Source organism: Camelus bactrianus, unplaced genomic scaffold (assembly GCF_048773025.1).
Source record: "Camelus bactrianus isolate YW-2024 breed Bactrian camel unplaced genomic scaffold, ASM4877302v1 HiC_scaffold_44, whole genome shotgun sequence".
Classification (NCBI taxonomy): Eukaryota; Metazoa; Chordata; class Mammalia; order Artiodactyla; family Camelidae; genus Camelus; species Camelus bactrianus.
In genome coordinates this window covers 555,006-571,607 of record NW_027413960.1, presented here as the reverse complement: position 1 = coordinate 571,607, position 16,602 = coordinate 555,006, and the positions used below count along the sequence as shown (strand labels likewise).

At 49.7% G+C, this 16,602-nt stretch overlaps 2 long non-coding RNA genes across 3 annotated transcripts; one reads left to right on the top strand and one right to left on the bottom strand.

The window, feature by feature from the left end:
* Positions 1-705: 705 nt before the first annotated feature.
* Positions 706-9,046, bottom strand: LOC141576906 (uncharacterized). 2 transcript variants are annotated; one of them, XR_012505319.1, is made up of 8 exons: positions 8,869-9,046; positions 7,050-7,132; positions 4,799-4,885; positions 4,300-4,460; positions 3,963-4,009; positions 3,596-3,750; positions 1,287-1,415; positions 706-943 (listed from the first exon to the last, which is right to left on the bottom strand). It is a non-coding gene; the product is annotated as an uncharacterized LOC141576906 (long non-coding RNA). The 2 variants fall into 2 exon arrangements; XR_012505320.1 differs by lacking the exons at positions 706-943; positions 1,287-1,415 and adding an exon at positions 1,606-2,564.
* A 217-nt stretch (positions 9,047-9,263) lies between these two features.
* LOC141576899 (uncharacterized) lies at positions 9,264-15,702 on the top strand. Its single transcript, XR_012505317.1, has 3 exons — positions 9,264-9,445; positions 10,819-11,051; positions 14,270-15,702. It is a non-coding gene; the product is annotated as an uncharacterized LOC141576899 (long non-coding RNA).
* The last annotated feature ends 900 nt before the right edge of the window (positions 15,703-16,602 follow it).

Below are 16,602 nucleotides of genomic sequence, written 5' to 3'. Positions count from 1 at the left end.
CCCCCTGCCTCCGCCGCCGCCGCCTCCCAGGAGCAAGCTCACCTGGAGACCTGCGTCCCGCCTCTAGGGCAGCAGAAGCCGCCCCTGGCTCCGCCGCGGGGGAGAGCGGAGCGAATTGACCGGCTCCCCCGCGGCAGCACCCCTACCCCCGTGGGCGCCGCACCTTAATGGCACCGCCCCCACTTCCCAGTGGGAAAGGTGTGTCCGGCGACCTGGGGCAGCAGAGGCCGCTCCCAGGCCCGGCAGCCGGAAGAAGGCAGGTATTCCACCAGTTCGCCAGGGGCAACCCCGCTCCGCCCCCCTGCCACTGCCGCCGCCCCCTGACCTAACCGCCCCACCTCCCAGGAGCAAGCTTACCTGGAGTCCAACATCTGGCGAATCTCCGGCGGCCAAGGACCCCCAGGACAGGCTGCAGGGAAGAGAAGAAATCGGGGCTTGCCCGGGCAGGGCAGCCTCCCACCTGCCGCCGCCGCCGCCGCCGCCGCCGCCGCCCCAAACAATTGCACTAGCCTCCAGGGGTCAGGCTAACTGCGAGGATGTGCACTTGCCTTCTGATCCTGGCCACGTGCCTGAGCACCTCCCTGCACCTCTACACTCCCTGCACCTCTGCACCCCTGCCACTCTCTGCACTTCTGCACTGCCTGCACCCCCGCATCCCCTGAACTGCCTGAACCCACCACAACCCCTTCACCTCTGCCACCACTTACACCTTTGCACTGCGTACACTCCTGCACCCCTGCATGTCCCACACACCACCTCTTGGGCCTGTGGCAGAGTCTCTGCTGTTAGACCAATGCACAGGGACTCACATCTTTGCCAGTATATTATGCATCAGTGGACGTCTGGGTTTAGCTGCAGGAAGGTACATGTTCCCAGTCACTAGACTGGGCCACTAGAGTGATCTCTGTGAGGCCACCCAGGACGGGCTCAGAGATGCTGTTCTCTGGGAAGAGAGGAGTTGAAACCGGTCTTGAGGGCAGAGCTGTGCTCACCAGGTCGTCCACGCTTCATGTTTCACACAGGGCTTCGGAGAAGTGAAATGGATCCGGCCAAGTAAGACAAGACTGCTGTGCGCCCACCTCAGTCTTGGGCTATGAGGCAGACCGACTGGCTCCCACCATCAGGACCCAGTTTGGGCACCTGAATGGTCCCTTGGAGACATCCCATCAGTTCTCAGGAAGAAGTCTGGCTGCTTCCATCCCATGGCCCTCCCTCCCACTGTGCTGGCCTCAGGAAGGTTCCTTATTTGGGGAAGAAGGCAGCCCACCCCCTAACCCACCCCTCACCTTTCTCTAACCCAGGCTGGTGCTTTCTCTGCCCTTCAGAGTCTGGAAAGCCATTCCTCTTCAGTTATGTCCCTTCTGAGATGGACTTGCTTCCACTCAATTCTAGGCGAGGATGCACCATGGAATGCACTGGGTAAGAGAACCAAAATAAATAGTTTCTTCTGTGAGGTTTTCTGTTTATCTACTGGGGCTGGGCTGTGTGTAGTTTGCTACAGCTATTCGTGCGAAAGGCTAAAGCTGCCTGTGTGTCCTTGTTTTCATCTCCCCGCTGTCTTTGGGTTTTCCATAGACACTCCTGAGACATTTACTTCTTTTAATTTTATTCCTGTTATTACACAGGGACACTACTGACATGGAGGTAGGGTGTTGGGGGAGCAGGACAGATTAGGGCATCTGTAGTCCTGTGATTAGTTCTCATTGAGCCTGTGCCCTGAACTGTGACCTCCACAAGTTTGTCTCTTTCCCCCACCCCAATTTGGGCGACACAGAAGGTATTTCCCTTCCTCCAAGTAGGTTAGGCTCTGGTAAAATAATTTCTCGTTAAAAAAAAAAAGAAACAAAACACAACCCCCCACAATGGAAGAGAATGTTCTCGGTGTATTTCAATAGAGCTATTTTTTCCTTTCCTGGCAGGAGGCTTGAGGAGTTTTCCTATGATCTTCACTCTGAGAACAGGGTACGGTCCTGGAGGTAAAATGCATGAAAAAGAGCAGGGGGCCCCTCTGACTGGCCCCCTGGAGTTGTCACACTCAGACTTCCCCACGCTGAGCCGCCAGCTGGCCTCAGGGACATGTTAAATCTGCCTGCCCCCGGGGATCTTACAAAAGCAGGTTCTGCCCTGGGAGCTGTGACTCTCCAAGCCTGCCCGGCTGCCTCTCTGGGTTGGGAGCAGCTTTCCCCCTCAGTTTTCTTGTGGATCTAAGAAGATCAGTAGGTTTTCAGCTCCCTCAGCTCTGGTATTGTTTTCAGGACAGAAGGAGCAACTTCTGAGCTCCTCACAAGCTGGACCAGAGGCTGGAAGCCTCCCCTCCTCTGCCTTGATGCAGACAATCAGTGGCTGTGGTTCTAGCCGAGTTTCTGAAGTTGTGGATTTAAACACACTCATCCCAGCCCCCACAGGAGCACACAGTCCCATAAATCCCTACAACTTCCACTGGTAACTACGGAGCTGATGAGGACACGGGTCTCGGAGCTGCAGAGGCCTGACTGCAGGACTTGCTCCATGGCCTATTAACGTCGTTGCTCTGGGCCTTGTCTGAAGTGGCTTGCTTACTGCACCTGGTACATGGGAAATATAAAATAAGTACTAGAACCTCCACTTTTCTCCCTCTTGGGTCTTCCAACCTAAAAAGTAATGTGAACTCAGACTGCCTAGTCACCACAATGAGGTCCGACCAGCCCGGCTCTCCTGAGGGATGGGCACTGACTTGCACATTAACTCGGAACAGTAGGGGAACCGCCTTCGTCTAACTGGGCCTCTCCCCACATCGGGCACGCCCTCAGCTGAGACGGGGCCAACTACCCAATTGAGGTGTGTGCTGGTGGCTTCAGTGTGACCTGGCCCTGCCGGGACATGAAACTGCAGTGAGGTGGAGTGTCAGGAGGAGGGGGGTCCCTGCTGGGCAACAGGGGGCCTGGTAGCACCCTGCCCAGCCTGGTGCCTGGGGCTCCCCAAAATCTCCTACGGCCCCCGGGTCGGCTCTGGTCCGGGCCACTCCATGCACCCTCCCAGTATCTTTTCATTAAGTCCCTTTTTTGCTTTTATCAGCCAGAGGTGGCTTCTGTTGCTTGTTCAGTGAAACAGTGCATCAGGAAACCAGACTATTTCTAAGATCAGTAAAATACCAACTTCGGTCATATCGCCGGGCAGACCGTGCAGCACAAATTCCCGCACAGGGCTGTGCAAATGCCTTACGTGAAGGGTCCTCATCATCTGTCTTCAGAGATACAGAAGCTGGTGTTTCAGGTAAAACCTCAGGGAGGGATTGAGGAATCCAAAGCTGGTTGGTTTCAAAGACTAACTGGTCGGACCAGACCCCTGAGCTGTGGTCAGAAGCCTGGCTCAATGTCACGCAGACTCAGCACCCTAAGTGTCCGGTGGGGCCGGTGCTGTTCCCTTTACAGGCTCTCGTTGGGGAGTCAATGTAGGCCCTTACACTCAGCAGGGAATCCAGCCCTCTTAGCCCCCACCCTGTGTTCCATGACACAAATATCGGGAGTGTTTAATTTTCATATTTGTTTAGGAGGATGAAGGTGGGGCAAGAGGAGGCATAAATTCACACTTAGTGACACCAAGTCACAGCCAGTACCTCCTCCTCGGAGAGCTATGTGCTCCCACAGTGGTGGCTGGGGGGCTGGGTAGAGCCCCTCCACTGGTCACAGAGGAATTAACTCCGCTGGCTGCAACTGATGGGTTGGACAACCAATCCAGAGGGGACAGAGCATCTTTCCAGGGAATTTGGAACTGAAACACAGAAATTAATTTCACTCATCTGGGGATTGGGAGGAGGGTGGGAATCAAATGAAACCAGAGCAGGAGAGAAAGTTACAAGTGAATGAGAAAGAGACAGAGAGACTGAGCTTGTGAGAGTAAATAGTGTGAAGGAAGGGTAACAATCAGGGCACAGAGGAATTCCAGCTCCTGGCTGTCTAGTGTGTCCCAGCCCATCAACAAACCTGCGGGATGGTTAACAGCATTCCAGTTTTGCAGATTAGGAAACAGGCTGAAAGAGGCGGGGGTTGGCTTTGGGTGCACAGTTAATTTAAGTGCCACTGGACCCCTCAATTCCCACTGCCTGAAGGTACCATGATCCTCAAAGGGACCCTACTGTGCTGACCGCCCAGCACCCTGATCAAAGGGACCCTGCGGGAGTGGGAACCTCTCTGAGTTTGGAGAGTTCCCTGCACCGAGATTCCATGCATCAGCCGGCTCCCGCTCACCCCAGGTTAACGTCTCCCCAGCTGTGCAGTCTCCCGACACGCTTCCCTCCCTGCCAGGCACCCCCGTTCTTACCACTGAGTGTACTGCAGGAATTCAGACACAGGGATTCCCAAAGCAATGCGAGCCCACCGGCTGTACAAACAGCAGACTCCCAGCCCCACCTGGGCTCCATGGGGATAGTAGGTATCCTCACCTTTCATGTATCTAAGGCAATCTGTTTCTTCAGCTGGAGGCTGTAGAGAAAAATAAAAGGTCCAAAACATTGTTCAGTGAGGAATTCCTCCAAGGACCTGACTCCAGAGTCTACAAAAAGTTGTGCTGGCTGCTCCTATCCCCGGACTTTGGGTGAGGTGGATTATTGATCAGCACAATCGCCGGTGGCCCAGCTCCTGGGCTTGGCTGCCCAGAAGGGGCTGGGGGAATAGGTAAGGCCAGGGCACGCAGGAAAGACCTGACCTCTCACCTCTGCACTTGTAAACCCTTCCCCAAATCTCAAGGCATCGGACAGAGTGCAGCCATCACAATGTTGAGATGCTCCCATCTCTTCACTCACTCCTGTCGGTTCACTTACGTGCTGAGCATCCACTAGGTCACAGGACATGAAACATAGGATGGCCGATGGGACAGGCTTGGTACTTCCCCCTGGATCCTGTTCAATCTGATGGAAGAATGATCACTCATAAACGGTTTCTCTAAAGGATACATAGACAGAAAACAAACTGCAGAGTGAATCAAATTTTAAAATATAAATGAAGATCCCCCAGTCTCCCCGCCTATGGTTAACAGCATAAAGAAAATAGATCTTGCCTTTGATCACCAAAGAAGTGGTCACCCCCTCTCAGGAGGAAAGGAGAGTTATTCTTTGAGCAGGACACAGAAGTGCTCCATCGGATTGGACCAGGACCTCTGCATTCATTCAGAAAATCTGTATAAGCTCCTACTTCTTATGGGAATCTAGTAACTATACCCTTTCCCAAGGCTCTTGGGCTTTATTAGTCAACAAAATAGACATGACTCCCCATCACTGGGGGCTCAGAGTTTTAGCAGAGAAAACAGGCAACATGTTGGGGGTAGCAAGAGCTTGGGGAAAAATAAGAGAGATATGAGCAAACTCAGGTGATGGTGGTGGGGTGGGAGGCAAGCAGGAGGGAATAAGGCAATCCTGGCAGATCTCACGGAGTAATGAACTTGAAGCAGAATAGATCCGGAGGAAGAAGGAAGAGCCGGAGCCAGAGGCCCCCAGAGTGATGGGGAGAGTGTGGGCAGAGAGGCAGAGCACGCCGGGTCCTGGAAGGCTTTGGGATGACTTTGGCTCCTAAAGGAATGGTGACCCTTTTAGTGAGTTTTGATGGGATGGGTGATGTCCAATTTATGCTTTTGTTTTGGTTTTTTTGGGGGGGAGGGTAATTTATTTATTTTAGTGAAGGCGCTGTGGTTTGAACCCAGGATCTCATGCATGCTAAGCATACGCTTTATCACTGAGCTACACCTACCCCCTCAATGTATGCTTTTATAGGCTCCCTCTGACTCTGTGTGGATGAGATTGTAGAAAAGCAAAGATGGAAGAAGGAGGCTATTTGGTGTCCAAGAAGGGGCTGAAGGTGGCTCCTAGGAGGGTGGGGAACAGGGAGTAGGTGGTTAATTAATTCAGAGTAGCCAGAATTTTCTAACAAGCTGGATTTGCTGTGTGTGTGTGTGTAAGAGAAAGAGAGAGAAAGAACATGGTTCCACCATCTGGACCTGGAAAATGGGATGGATATCCTCTCCATCCACAGGGGATGGGACAAGATGGGGCTGAGCAGGTGGAAAGGGGCTGGAAACAGCTCAGTTCTTCAATGTCATGGTTAAGGAATCTATTAGCTATTGCCACAGAAATGCCTAATAGGTAGAGGAGTCTGGGTTTTCTTTTCTTTCTTTTTAACATTAAAAAAATATAATTTAAATGTATTAATTTTATTATGTGAATGAATTTGGAATTTTATTTCATGCCAAGGTATATGTTATAATAGCCAAATGGAAAATATATCAGAAAAGGGGAGAAATGAGGGCTTTCACATAAACTGACTGTCCATAACGTAGGTAAAATTTCAATAAAACCAGTCTTCATGCAAAAACCTCATCTTGGTGTTACATAAAATTAAATGAAAAAGGACTATGTTGATGTAGCATTATTTCATGTTACATAATAGCCCCAAACAAACACACTGTTTAACTATGAGGCTTGTAGAAATACTATTCACTTTATTGACATAAATACAGAAATGCAGAAAGGTTCTAAGTTAGAATAAGCATCTTAGTGGAAATAATAGAGATCTGAGCATTTTACATATGTATGGACTGATTCAAAATTTGGAAAAGTAATTTACACAGTAGTATGAATGTGAAAGCAAGATGAATGAAAGAAAAAGAATATGAGTATCAGGGAGAGAGTTCCAAATGGAAAGGCCAAATCAGGGATTTTTGGAGAAATCGAGAAATTGATGGCATGTCAATTTCCAAGTCTGGTTGCTTCCACCAAATGTATAGCAGAGAGATAGGGGAGAGACCAAGGACCCAACCTGAGGGGGAAAGCTGCTCCCAACCCAGAGAGGAAGCCGGGCAGGCTTGGAGAGTCACAGCTCCCAGGGCAGAACCCGCTTTTGTAAGAACCCGCTTTTGCAGTTCCCCTTGGAATTTAGGCATTTCTGGTATAAGAAATGAGAAACAGTTTGAGAAAATCCCGGCTCAGAATTACACAGCACAACCGCATCTCAGAAGTATATACATCCGTAAAAAATTTTAGAAGCAAAACTCCGTAACTACTCTTAAAGACTTTTGCAAACCTGGGCCTGCCCAGATGTTTCCAAACTGGAAAGGAACTCCAATCACTTGCCTGGTACTGGGACCAGAGGCTGGCCACCCTTTTCTGTAAAAGCAAGAGAGTAAATATTTTCAGTTTTGCAGATCATTTTGTTGTAACCATGCAGGTCTGCAATAAGAAAGCGAAGAGCACTGGGAGACAGGAAACAAATTGGCATGCCCACACCCTCCCTTCCACTCAGGGCAGCTTCTCTGTGGTGGGGAGCTTTGCCACAATCAATTGCTTCTTTGTTTCCATTGGTTTCTTTGTTTCCACCTTACTGCTCAAGCTCAGAACTTCAGGTGGGCCTGGTCCTTCAGCATCCATGGAGAGAGAAGGCTGAGCAGGTGTGGGAACCCCACCTGATGGAGAAGAGATTGCTGGGAGGGACACTGTGGTGGCCACCATGACACGAGACAATCACACCTTCCGGGGTGAAAGGGAATGAAGACAAGGGAGGGACACAGCATTGGGACCCCTAGGTCGCCTGCCAGGCTTGCTCTCCCTCCACGGCCACCCTGGGGGCCTGGGTGGTGTTGGAACTCAGCTACAGTGATTAGGCTGAGGGGACTCAAGATAAAGGACCCTCCGTCTCCACACCGGGTTCCAAACGCAGCCTCTCTAAGTCTACCCTCTGTTTCTGGAACTCAGCTGGAAGAATACATGATCAGGCCAGACCCAGAACCCAAGGCAAAAAAGACAGGGGTCACATGGGGTTGTATCCCCGTGCTCAGCGGTCTGGGTCTCCTTGCAAATCTGCAGAAATCCCTGTTCTGCCTCATTCCTGGGAGAAACCCCACATCTGCTCTGTCTGTTCGTCTCTTGAGGCTATTGTCCTGGAGGGATGCAGAGTCCTTGAACCTGGCCCTCCAAACGTACATAAGCAGCCTGTTCAATAAAACAAATTATGCACTTTTTCACATTTGCCAGTTTTTTGATTCCACAAAGGCTGCGGGACTCTTTCTCACAGTCTCCTGTGCCCCCACCACTTGGTGGCCCTCTCCTCATGGAAACACGATTTCCCCCAACTGCACCCTGCCTCCCAGCTTGTCAGAGGGGAGTGACCCACAAAGACACAGGTGTTTGTGAGGATCCTGTCCCCCAGCAGAAAGCCTACTCCTGGAGCCATGGACAGGGATCTGGCCTCCTGAGCCGCTCAGCACTAATTGAAAGCCTAAACTGGGGACCCCGAACATTGCTGAATGACTTTCTGAGTCACCTGGGTTGGAGGGGCCTGATTTTTCTTTCCAAGAATGGATGTAGCGCAGCCTCCAATTTCAGGGCTGACATTCATGATGTATCTAGTTCCCCCAACTGCACCCCAGGAAGGAAAGGCCCTTCCATCCCACTGGTTAGAAACCCAGCCCAGGGGAGTTCTGAGGCACGGCATTTTTGTCATGTCCAGCATCCCTGCAGAGTGGCCCTTGCCTCTGAATGAGCCCCTTCCCTGGGCCTTCCCTGCCCCGACATGACCACACCCCAGGTGGTGCTGGGGAATGCAGGGAGTGCAATGAGGGGTGGGGGGAGCAGAGCCCCTTTCTCTGGAGTGAGGGTTCTTGGGGAGACCACAGAGCAAGGCACACCACCCCCACCCTATACCCCAAACTCTTAGCCCCGCCAACACAGGGGCCGCTCTGCACCCTCTCACCGTGTCTCTCCTGGGAGACTGCACCCAACCCGGCATCTGGCACCCCAGCCCTACCTCCCCTCTTATGACAGGTCCCATCTTCTTGGAAACTGCCCAGCAGCTTGAATTCAAGGCCGGCAGCGGGCATGGCGGATCTGCAGTTCAGGTGCCCTACCTGGTCAGCAGTGCATGCCTGGGCTCAGTCCTCTATCTTGCCCACCGGCAGCCTGGGTCCACGTCCGGTTCAAGCGGAGGCCGCGGAGCCCAGGCTGAGCCCCACACACGGACAGGTGAGGGTGCCCTCGCCCCGCTACCCCGCTGCCCCGCCCACTGGTGGCAGCACCGCCCCAGACTCCGGCCGGCGCCATCTGCAGGTGAGGACGTCCCCGCGGCCCCGCCTTCCCCGGCCCCGCCCAGCTGCCCCAAAAGCCTCCAACCACCCCCGTCCTGGCCGATCCCTTGCTCCCATTGGCTCCGCAAGTTCTGCCCTCGCACATCTTGACTCGGAAGGACGCACGACGCAAGCGCAAGGGGAGGGCCCAGCGGCGTTGCCATGGCTACAGGCGCCGCGGTCCGCGCGGGCCGGCGTGCGCTTCTGGGGCGGGGAGCGGGCTCCGGAAGTGTGCAGCTGCCTGGGACCATGGCGGTGCTTGCTGCTGGGGATGGCGGCTTGCTCGGCCGGGTGACTAGTTCTGGCCTGGTCACTCGGCGGCCGACATCCTGTCTGGGGCGGCGTCCCACAGACGGTAAACGTACGTCCGCGACGTCGGACATGGCCCGGGGTGGGATCGGGGTTCGGGCGGTGGCCGGGGAGGGCTGTGGTGCAGGGGAGCGTGTTGGGGCTGGGCGGGGCAGGGCTTGGGCACAGCCTCAAGCTTTCCTCCCCCTCAGGCCCTGGGGCTGGGGCCGCGAGTCTGGGTCGCCCTTTGTGGCCGCGGCCTCCCAGAACCCCCTGGGAAGGGCAGGCGGAGGACCCATCTTAGAAGAAGCGGGGCCTTACCCTGGTTTTGAAGAGCCCCAGAATCAGATGTTGGAATGGGCTGGTTTATCAGCCTTGTTTATTTGCAGGGAAACTTCAGTTCCATCCAGATGTTGGTTCCTTCATTCAACCTCAGGAATAAGACACAAGGGTCAGTGCCGATAAGCAGTTATCTAGGGCTTGACTCAAAATAAACTATGCGGGGTGTAGGGATGGTAGATGGGACCCTCCCTCTTGAAGTTAGCAGTCTTCTGGGATTAGAGGCCCCAGTTGAGGACTGCATCCTCATCTGCAGTAATGGAGTTTGTGAGAAACACACAGAGAAGGGAGGGGTGTGGTGGCGGTAACTCATTACAGAATCCAGGACCCTTGCCTGGCTCTTGTGTAGAAGAGTCTCGCCTTGGATAGGGCAGCAGTTATCAAAGTGTATCCAAGGCCCCTGAGGTGCAAGACCATTTTCATAGAAACGCCGGGATGTCACCTGCCTTTTGCACACTCTTGCTCTCACGAGTTCCTGAGGGGTTTTCCAGGGAAAACCTGGCCTGTGATATCACAAAACAGGGAATGCAGAGGCAGATAGGAGAATTCAGCTCTCACCAGTCCAAAAGAGATTTGCAGAAATTAAAATCACTGCTATTCTTCTCACTAATGATTTTTCTTTGAAAAATAGAATTATATTTTGTTTAAGAGTATTAATGGTAACATACAGTAGATTGTTAATTTTTTAAGTGAATTCATACACTTTTTCTGACTTCTTATTTAACTTCTAACAGGAAATATTGATAGATTAAACTCACATAAATAGCATCCTTTTGGAGTTCTCAGTAATTGTTAAGAGTGTATAGGGTTCTGTAGAACAAGAAGTTTGAGAGCCCCTGGAGAACGGGTGCTCAGATGCTAGTCAGGTGCTTAGTGGTGTTAGACGGATGCCAAGATGTCTTCCGCAACTGCTCCCGGACTTGAAGTAATTGGCCACATGGAGATGGGTGGGCAGTGCCTCCACTTTACAAACCAGAAGCTGCTGAATGTGTCTGGATTGTAGGCCATGGGCTGTGCAGGGATTCCCGTTGTATCTGTCCTATCTAAGCCGGGATTCCTGTGCAGAGGCCTGGCCCTGATGACCCGCTCTCCTTTGCTCCCTGCCAGGTACCTTCTGTGTGACTTCAACCCTCCAGAGGGCTTCAACCTCCATAGGAACGTCTGCATCCACATCGCCTTCCTCCTGAAGACCCTGCTGAAGATGGAGAAGCCAGTACTGGTGCTATTCCCTTGGGGCTACCTCTACCACTGGCAGAGCCCCGATCCCTTGTCCGACTCCTTTGACCTCCCAAGTCTCAACAGAAACACCCCTGACATTGAGTATGAGCAGTTCATTGCAGGTGAGGTGGTGGTCATTTAACTGGGGCCAGGTGGTCGTTGTTCTGGTTCCGATCTGAACATCGGGCCATCTTACTTTGGGCTTGTTGGTCTGCTTAGGGGCCCTGCTCATGTTTCCTACACTGCAGGTGAATTTGGTTTATCCATAGTTTTTTTGGGAAATCAATTTGAAGTGTATGAGCTCTATGTCCCCTCACCTCTGAAAACCCTGGCCTCCTGGTGAGATGGAGTAGTGACAAGGAGGCCACTGCCACAGAGGACTTGTCCCAGAAAGACTCGCTCCCTGTGCAGTCAGGGCTGTTCTTACCTGTAGGAAAACACGATGTGTGTGTAGCATGGGCCACATGCTGGAGAAGATATGTAACTGCCCATCCAGTATAATTTGGTCCTGCTCAAGCTACCCATTTTAAGTTTTGTAAGAGGGAAGTGTTCAAGATTTTCTTTGAATAAAGGTATTTAGAGCTTATCAATTTTTTTTTAAATTGAAATGTGGTTGATTTACAATGTTTTGTTAGTTTCAGTTATACAGCTGTTTTGTTAGTTTCAGGTATGCAGCATAGTGATTCAGTTGTACATATACATAGTCTATTCTTTTTCAGGTTCTTTTCCATTATAGGTTGCAAGATATGGAATATTCTTCCCTGTGTTCTACAGTGAATCCTTGTCGTTTGTCTGTTTTACATATAGTAATTTATATCTGTTAATCCCAAACTTCTAAGTTTGTTTTATAAGTCTGTGAGTCTGTTTTTGTTTTATAAATAAGTTCATTTGTATCATTTTTTTAAAATTCCACATATAAGTGATATCATATGATACTTGTCTTTGTCTGACTTATTTCACTTAGTGAGATAATCTCCAGTTCCATCCATGTTGCTGTAAATGGCCTTATTTCCTTCTTTGTTATGACTGAGTAATATTCTGTTATATCTAAGTACCACATCTTTATCCAGTCATCTGTCAGTGGACGTTTAGGTTGCTTCTATGTCTTGGCCATTGTAAACAGTGCTCCTGTGAAAATTGGGGTGCAGGTATCTTTTGGAATGAAGGTTCCCTCTGGATATATGCCCAGGAGTGGGATTGCTGGATTAGGTGGTAAGTCTTTTTTTTTTTTTTTTTTTTTTTTTTTTTTTGTCTTTTGAGGAATCTCCATAATGTTTTCCACAGTGACTGCACCAAACTACATTCCCACCAACAATGTAGGAGGGTTTCCTTTTCTCCACAGCCTCTCCGGCATTTATGGTTTGTGGACTTTTGAATGATGGCCATTCTGACTGGTGTGAGATGATAACATTGTAGTTTTGAGCTGCATTTCTCTGATAATTGAGGGATATTGAGCATTTTTTTATATGCCTATTGGCCATTTGTGTGTCTTCATTGGAGGATTGCTTGTTTAGTTGTTCTGCCCATTTTTTGATTTGGTTGTTTATTTTTTTCTTATTAAGTTGTATGAACTATTTATATAGTCTAGAAATTAAGCCATGGTCAGTCTCATATTTTGCAAATATTTTCCCCAATTCCATAGGTTGTCTTTTAGTTTTACTTATGGTTTCTATTGCTGTGCAAAAGTTTATAAGTTTAATTAGGTCTCATTTATTTATTTTAGCTTTTATTTCTGTTGCTTGGGTTGCTTAGATTGCCCTAGGAAAACATTGCTGAGATGTATGTCAAATAATGTTTTGCCTATGTTTTCTTGTGAGAAGTTTATAGTGTCTTGTCTAATATTTAAGTTTTTAAGCCATTTTGAGTTTGTTTCTTTTTGGTTTTTTTGCGGCTCTATTGTATGCTTTTGATTTGTGGTTACCTTATTCTTCAAATATATCAACCCATTACTATATCTATTTCCTTTAGACTGATAATCACGTAGGCTCCATCACATCCTAAGAATAACGAAGAAAAAAAAGAAAGAAAAAAATCTATATTTTCTTGCTCCCCTCTCCAATTCCCAACCTTTTTTATTTTGATGTCCTTTTTCATTTTTACATCTTTATGTTTATTCTCTTGTAACTCGTTATTGCATTTCCAACTATGGATTTTCCTGTTTCTATAGCATCCTGCTTCCTTTCTGTTTAGAATGGAACCTTTAAATATCTCTGTTAGGTTCATTATTGCTAAGTTATCTCACCTCCCACCTGCCCCCTCTCCCCTCCCCCCCAGGCCTCTGAATCCTCAGTCCAGGAAAGCTAAACCATTCTAGCCTTCATCGGTTCTGGGAAAGCAATCTTCAGAGTGGGAAAAGACATTGAAAAATAATATTCTGTGAGTTGCTTTCTACCCTTGCCCAGAGATGAGAAACATCTGAAGGTGGAGGAAAAAAGTTGGAGGTGGGGAACACAAAGTCTTTTCTCCTTTTGCTACTGAAGAAATGATTGCTTTTTTAATTAGTGATGATGCCCTTTAAATTGGTGATATCGAGATTCCACAGCTTCAGCGCCTGTGAATAACCAGCCGGTAGAAAGCTCTCTAGGGCCCCTGCAGTGGGAAAGGCAGCCCCTCTGAGCACCTGTTGTTCTTGATTCTTCCTGCCTCCACACGGGTTCGCTAGGCACCGTTCAGGACAATGCAGTTACCCAAGGGGGAGGGCGGGGAGACCTCTGCTGTGTGGCCAGCCACAGGAGCTCACACTTGAAGGACAAAATGTAGAGTAGTGGGGCGGTCATAGGAACAGAAGATGGTTGAGACCCAGGATATTGTCCTGGAGTCCAGCAGCCGAGGCTGGTGGGGCAGATAGGGCCCTGGGGTGTGGGCAATCCTTGAGGGGTCTGAAGCAAAGATAGGAACCAAGAGACTGGATTCGTGTGGGGGTACGGCACCCCTTGGAGTCTGCGTGGCAGCTCAGCAAGCCCAGGGGGAGCTGGCACTTCCCCAAAGCTGGGTTGACAGGTCACAACCAACTCACTGGGGACAGAGAGGCACTGAGTCATTTTTAACTTTCTGTCCCTCTTCCTGGAAAAGAAACTGCTGCCTGTTAAATAGCCTGTGTCGTTAGTGAGAATTAAAGTCATGAAGCAAGATTGCCTCAAAAGTCATCCATTGTGTAGTTGTTAATAAGGGTCAAATGCAAACTTGAATAGATGAAATGAAGCATTCATCAGAGGATTTCAAAGTCCTTTCAAATAAAAATTCTTGCTGCCTTTGTTCTTCATTTCATTGTTCACTTGGTGATAATAATAGTAACCAAAGCAATAGCAAACCCTTACACAACTCTGTCCTGCTGTTCCAGGAACGCTGTGTTCATGACAAACAATGAGTTGGCACCACTATGAGTTCCACTTTAAAGGTAAGGACATTCATTAATCACACGGCTAATAAATGGCAGAGCTGGGACTTGAACCCAAGCTGTCTGGCCCCAGAGCCCCCTCTCAGCCCCTTCACTGCAGCTCACTTGGCATGCCCGACACAGGCCAACATTTAAGAGCAGCGTGACCTTGGCCAAGGCTGCTTCACCGCTTGGTCTCTGATTCCTCATCTGTAGAATGGGGGTGTGGGCAGTGAACTCTATGAGCTCAGTGGTCACTTCCTCCACTCTGCTATTCTACTGCTTTGAGTTAGTTTAATAAGTATCCGAGCCCCTACATGGCCCACACATGGGCTGGCACTTTGCTAGGCCTTGGGTTACGGACCAAAGATCTGCCTGCTTCTCCAAGGAGCCTGTGTCCCTCCACGGCAAACAGCTGCGAGGCCCAGGCTCCCTCGGTGGCAGTCGGGGACTGGGCAGGAAAGTCTGATAAGAGAAGATGGAGGCAGAGCCCCTCCAGGAACATTGGTGGCCACACAGCTCTCAGGAGCAAGAGCTTCTGTCCAGGCTTCTGAGAGGGGGTTCCTCATGAGGCCAGTAGTCCCCCCAACCTAAGCCCTCAAGACAAAGATCCAGCCATCCCTTCAGTGTCACCATAGAGCCAGTCCATCCTCATCACTGTGCCTCTGTGCTCCTTTGTCCTGGGGCCTCTCTTCCCCTACACACAGAAGACTCTTCTCCCTCTCTTCTCTGAGTGTCCCCTCACTTCACCCGTGGTCCCTGCTTCCTGGGCAACCATCTCTTTGCCCACTCACACCCCCCCATTTGATCAGGAGGCTGGGTTGACTTCCTTGTGCTCACTTTCCACCTTCAGATCATTGCTCCTCCTCTCTTGGGAGCACCTGGAAAACCCAGATCCATTCCTAGCAGTGCCTGCCACCCTGGCCTCCCGGCTCATCTGCCTCAGTCAGGAGCACCTGGACCACCAGCTCTGTATTGCCTCACCTCCTATCATCAAGATGTCAAACTTCATTCTCCCTCCACCACCCAGTATGGTCATTGTAGGGTCTTCTTCTCCGTCAGCCTGAGCCAGCCACCCCCCATTCACCCTACCCCCGGTCTCATACCCGGGCGTGTCTCCACCCCAGGTCCAGCCTCTCTCCTTTAAGTGCCCACCTCTAGCCATCCAGCTGCTTCTCCACCAGCCTCCCTGGCGCTCCTTCACCTTCACTGGGGCATCATGCACTGACTCCTCTGCTTTCCTGCCTGTCCACGTTCCTCTTACTTCCACTTCCCCAGCGTGTATGCTGCCCAATCCGGGGACTCGGGAAGCCAGGCAGAGTGTACCAGACAGCAGACAAGAGTGAAGCCCTGCTCAGAAATCAGATAGGTTCCTAGGTCTTGGATGAGTAAGGAGGCTTACTGCTCATCCTTGATCCCTTTGCTGGTGGCCAAAAGTGACCAAGGTCCACGAGAGCACTTCTGGGAGCTGCCTGCCAAAACCTGCAAAAGGACTGCTCAGGACTGGCTCTGCAGTAGGAGCAGAGGAAGGAAATGTCACCTCTTGGTGGACATTATTGGTGATGGCAGTAGGAGGCCTAGCAGCCTTGGTATAGTGGTTGCAGGACAGGGTCCTAGTGGATCATCGTTTTCACCTCTCTTAAAAATCATTGCTTCATATATTGTATCCATTTTGTGGTTTATTTTAGGGTGGTAAATATGGTGTCTGTTACTCCATATTAGCTGGATTGATTAATTTTTTTTATTCTTAATTTTCTCTTCAATGATTTGGAAGCTATATTGCCTTTTAATGAAAATTCTCTCTAAATTTTTATAAATCATCTCTAAGTTCATAACTTTATATGTAATTGGACCAGTATCCCTATAACACTATCAAAAATGAAATAATCTATTAGATCTTGTTCCTCAATAATGATAAATTTAGCATATTTTACCTCTCTGCTGTTCCAGATTGTGTGTGTGTGCGTTTGTCTGTGTGTGTGTGTGTGTGTGTGTGTGTGTGTGTGTGTGTATGTATGTGTCCTCCAGTTACTACTTTTTAGAATGTTGCTTCCAGTTTGTTATATTAACAATGAAAATATAGGTATAAACTTCTTGGATTTCATTGCTCACTACCACTATTTAATACCATGTATTTCTCACTTTTGAGTTATTTACTTATCTGGATTTTCAAATCAACTGGACACATGATTGGCTAAGTTTTTTCGAGCAGTGGACTTGGAACACTTTCATGTCTATATGCAGCTTTATGTTCTCCTCCTCAACAACTCTCAGCATGTTGTTGACGGCCCAAGCCT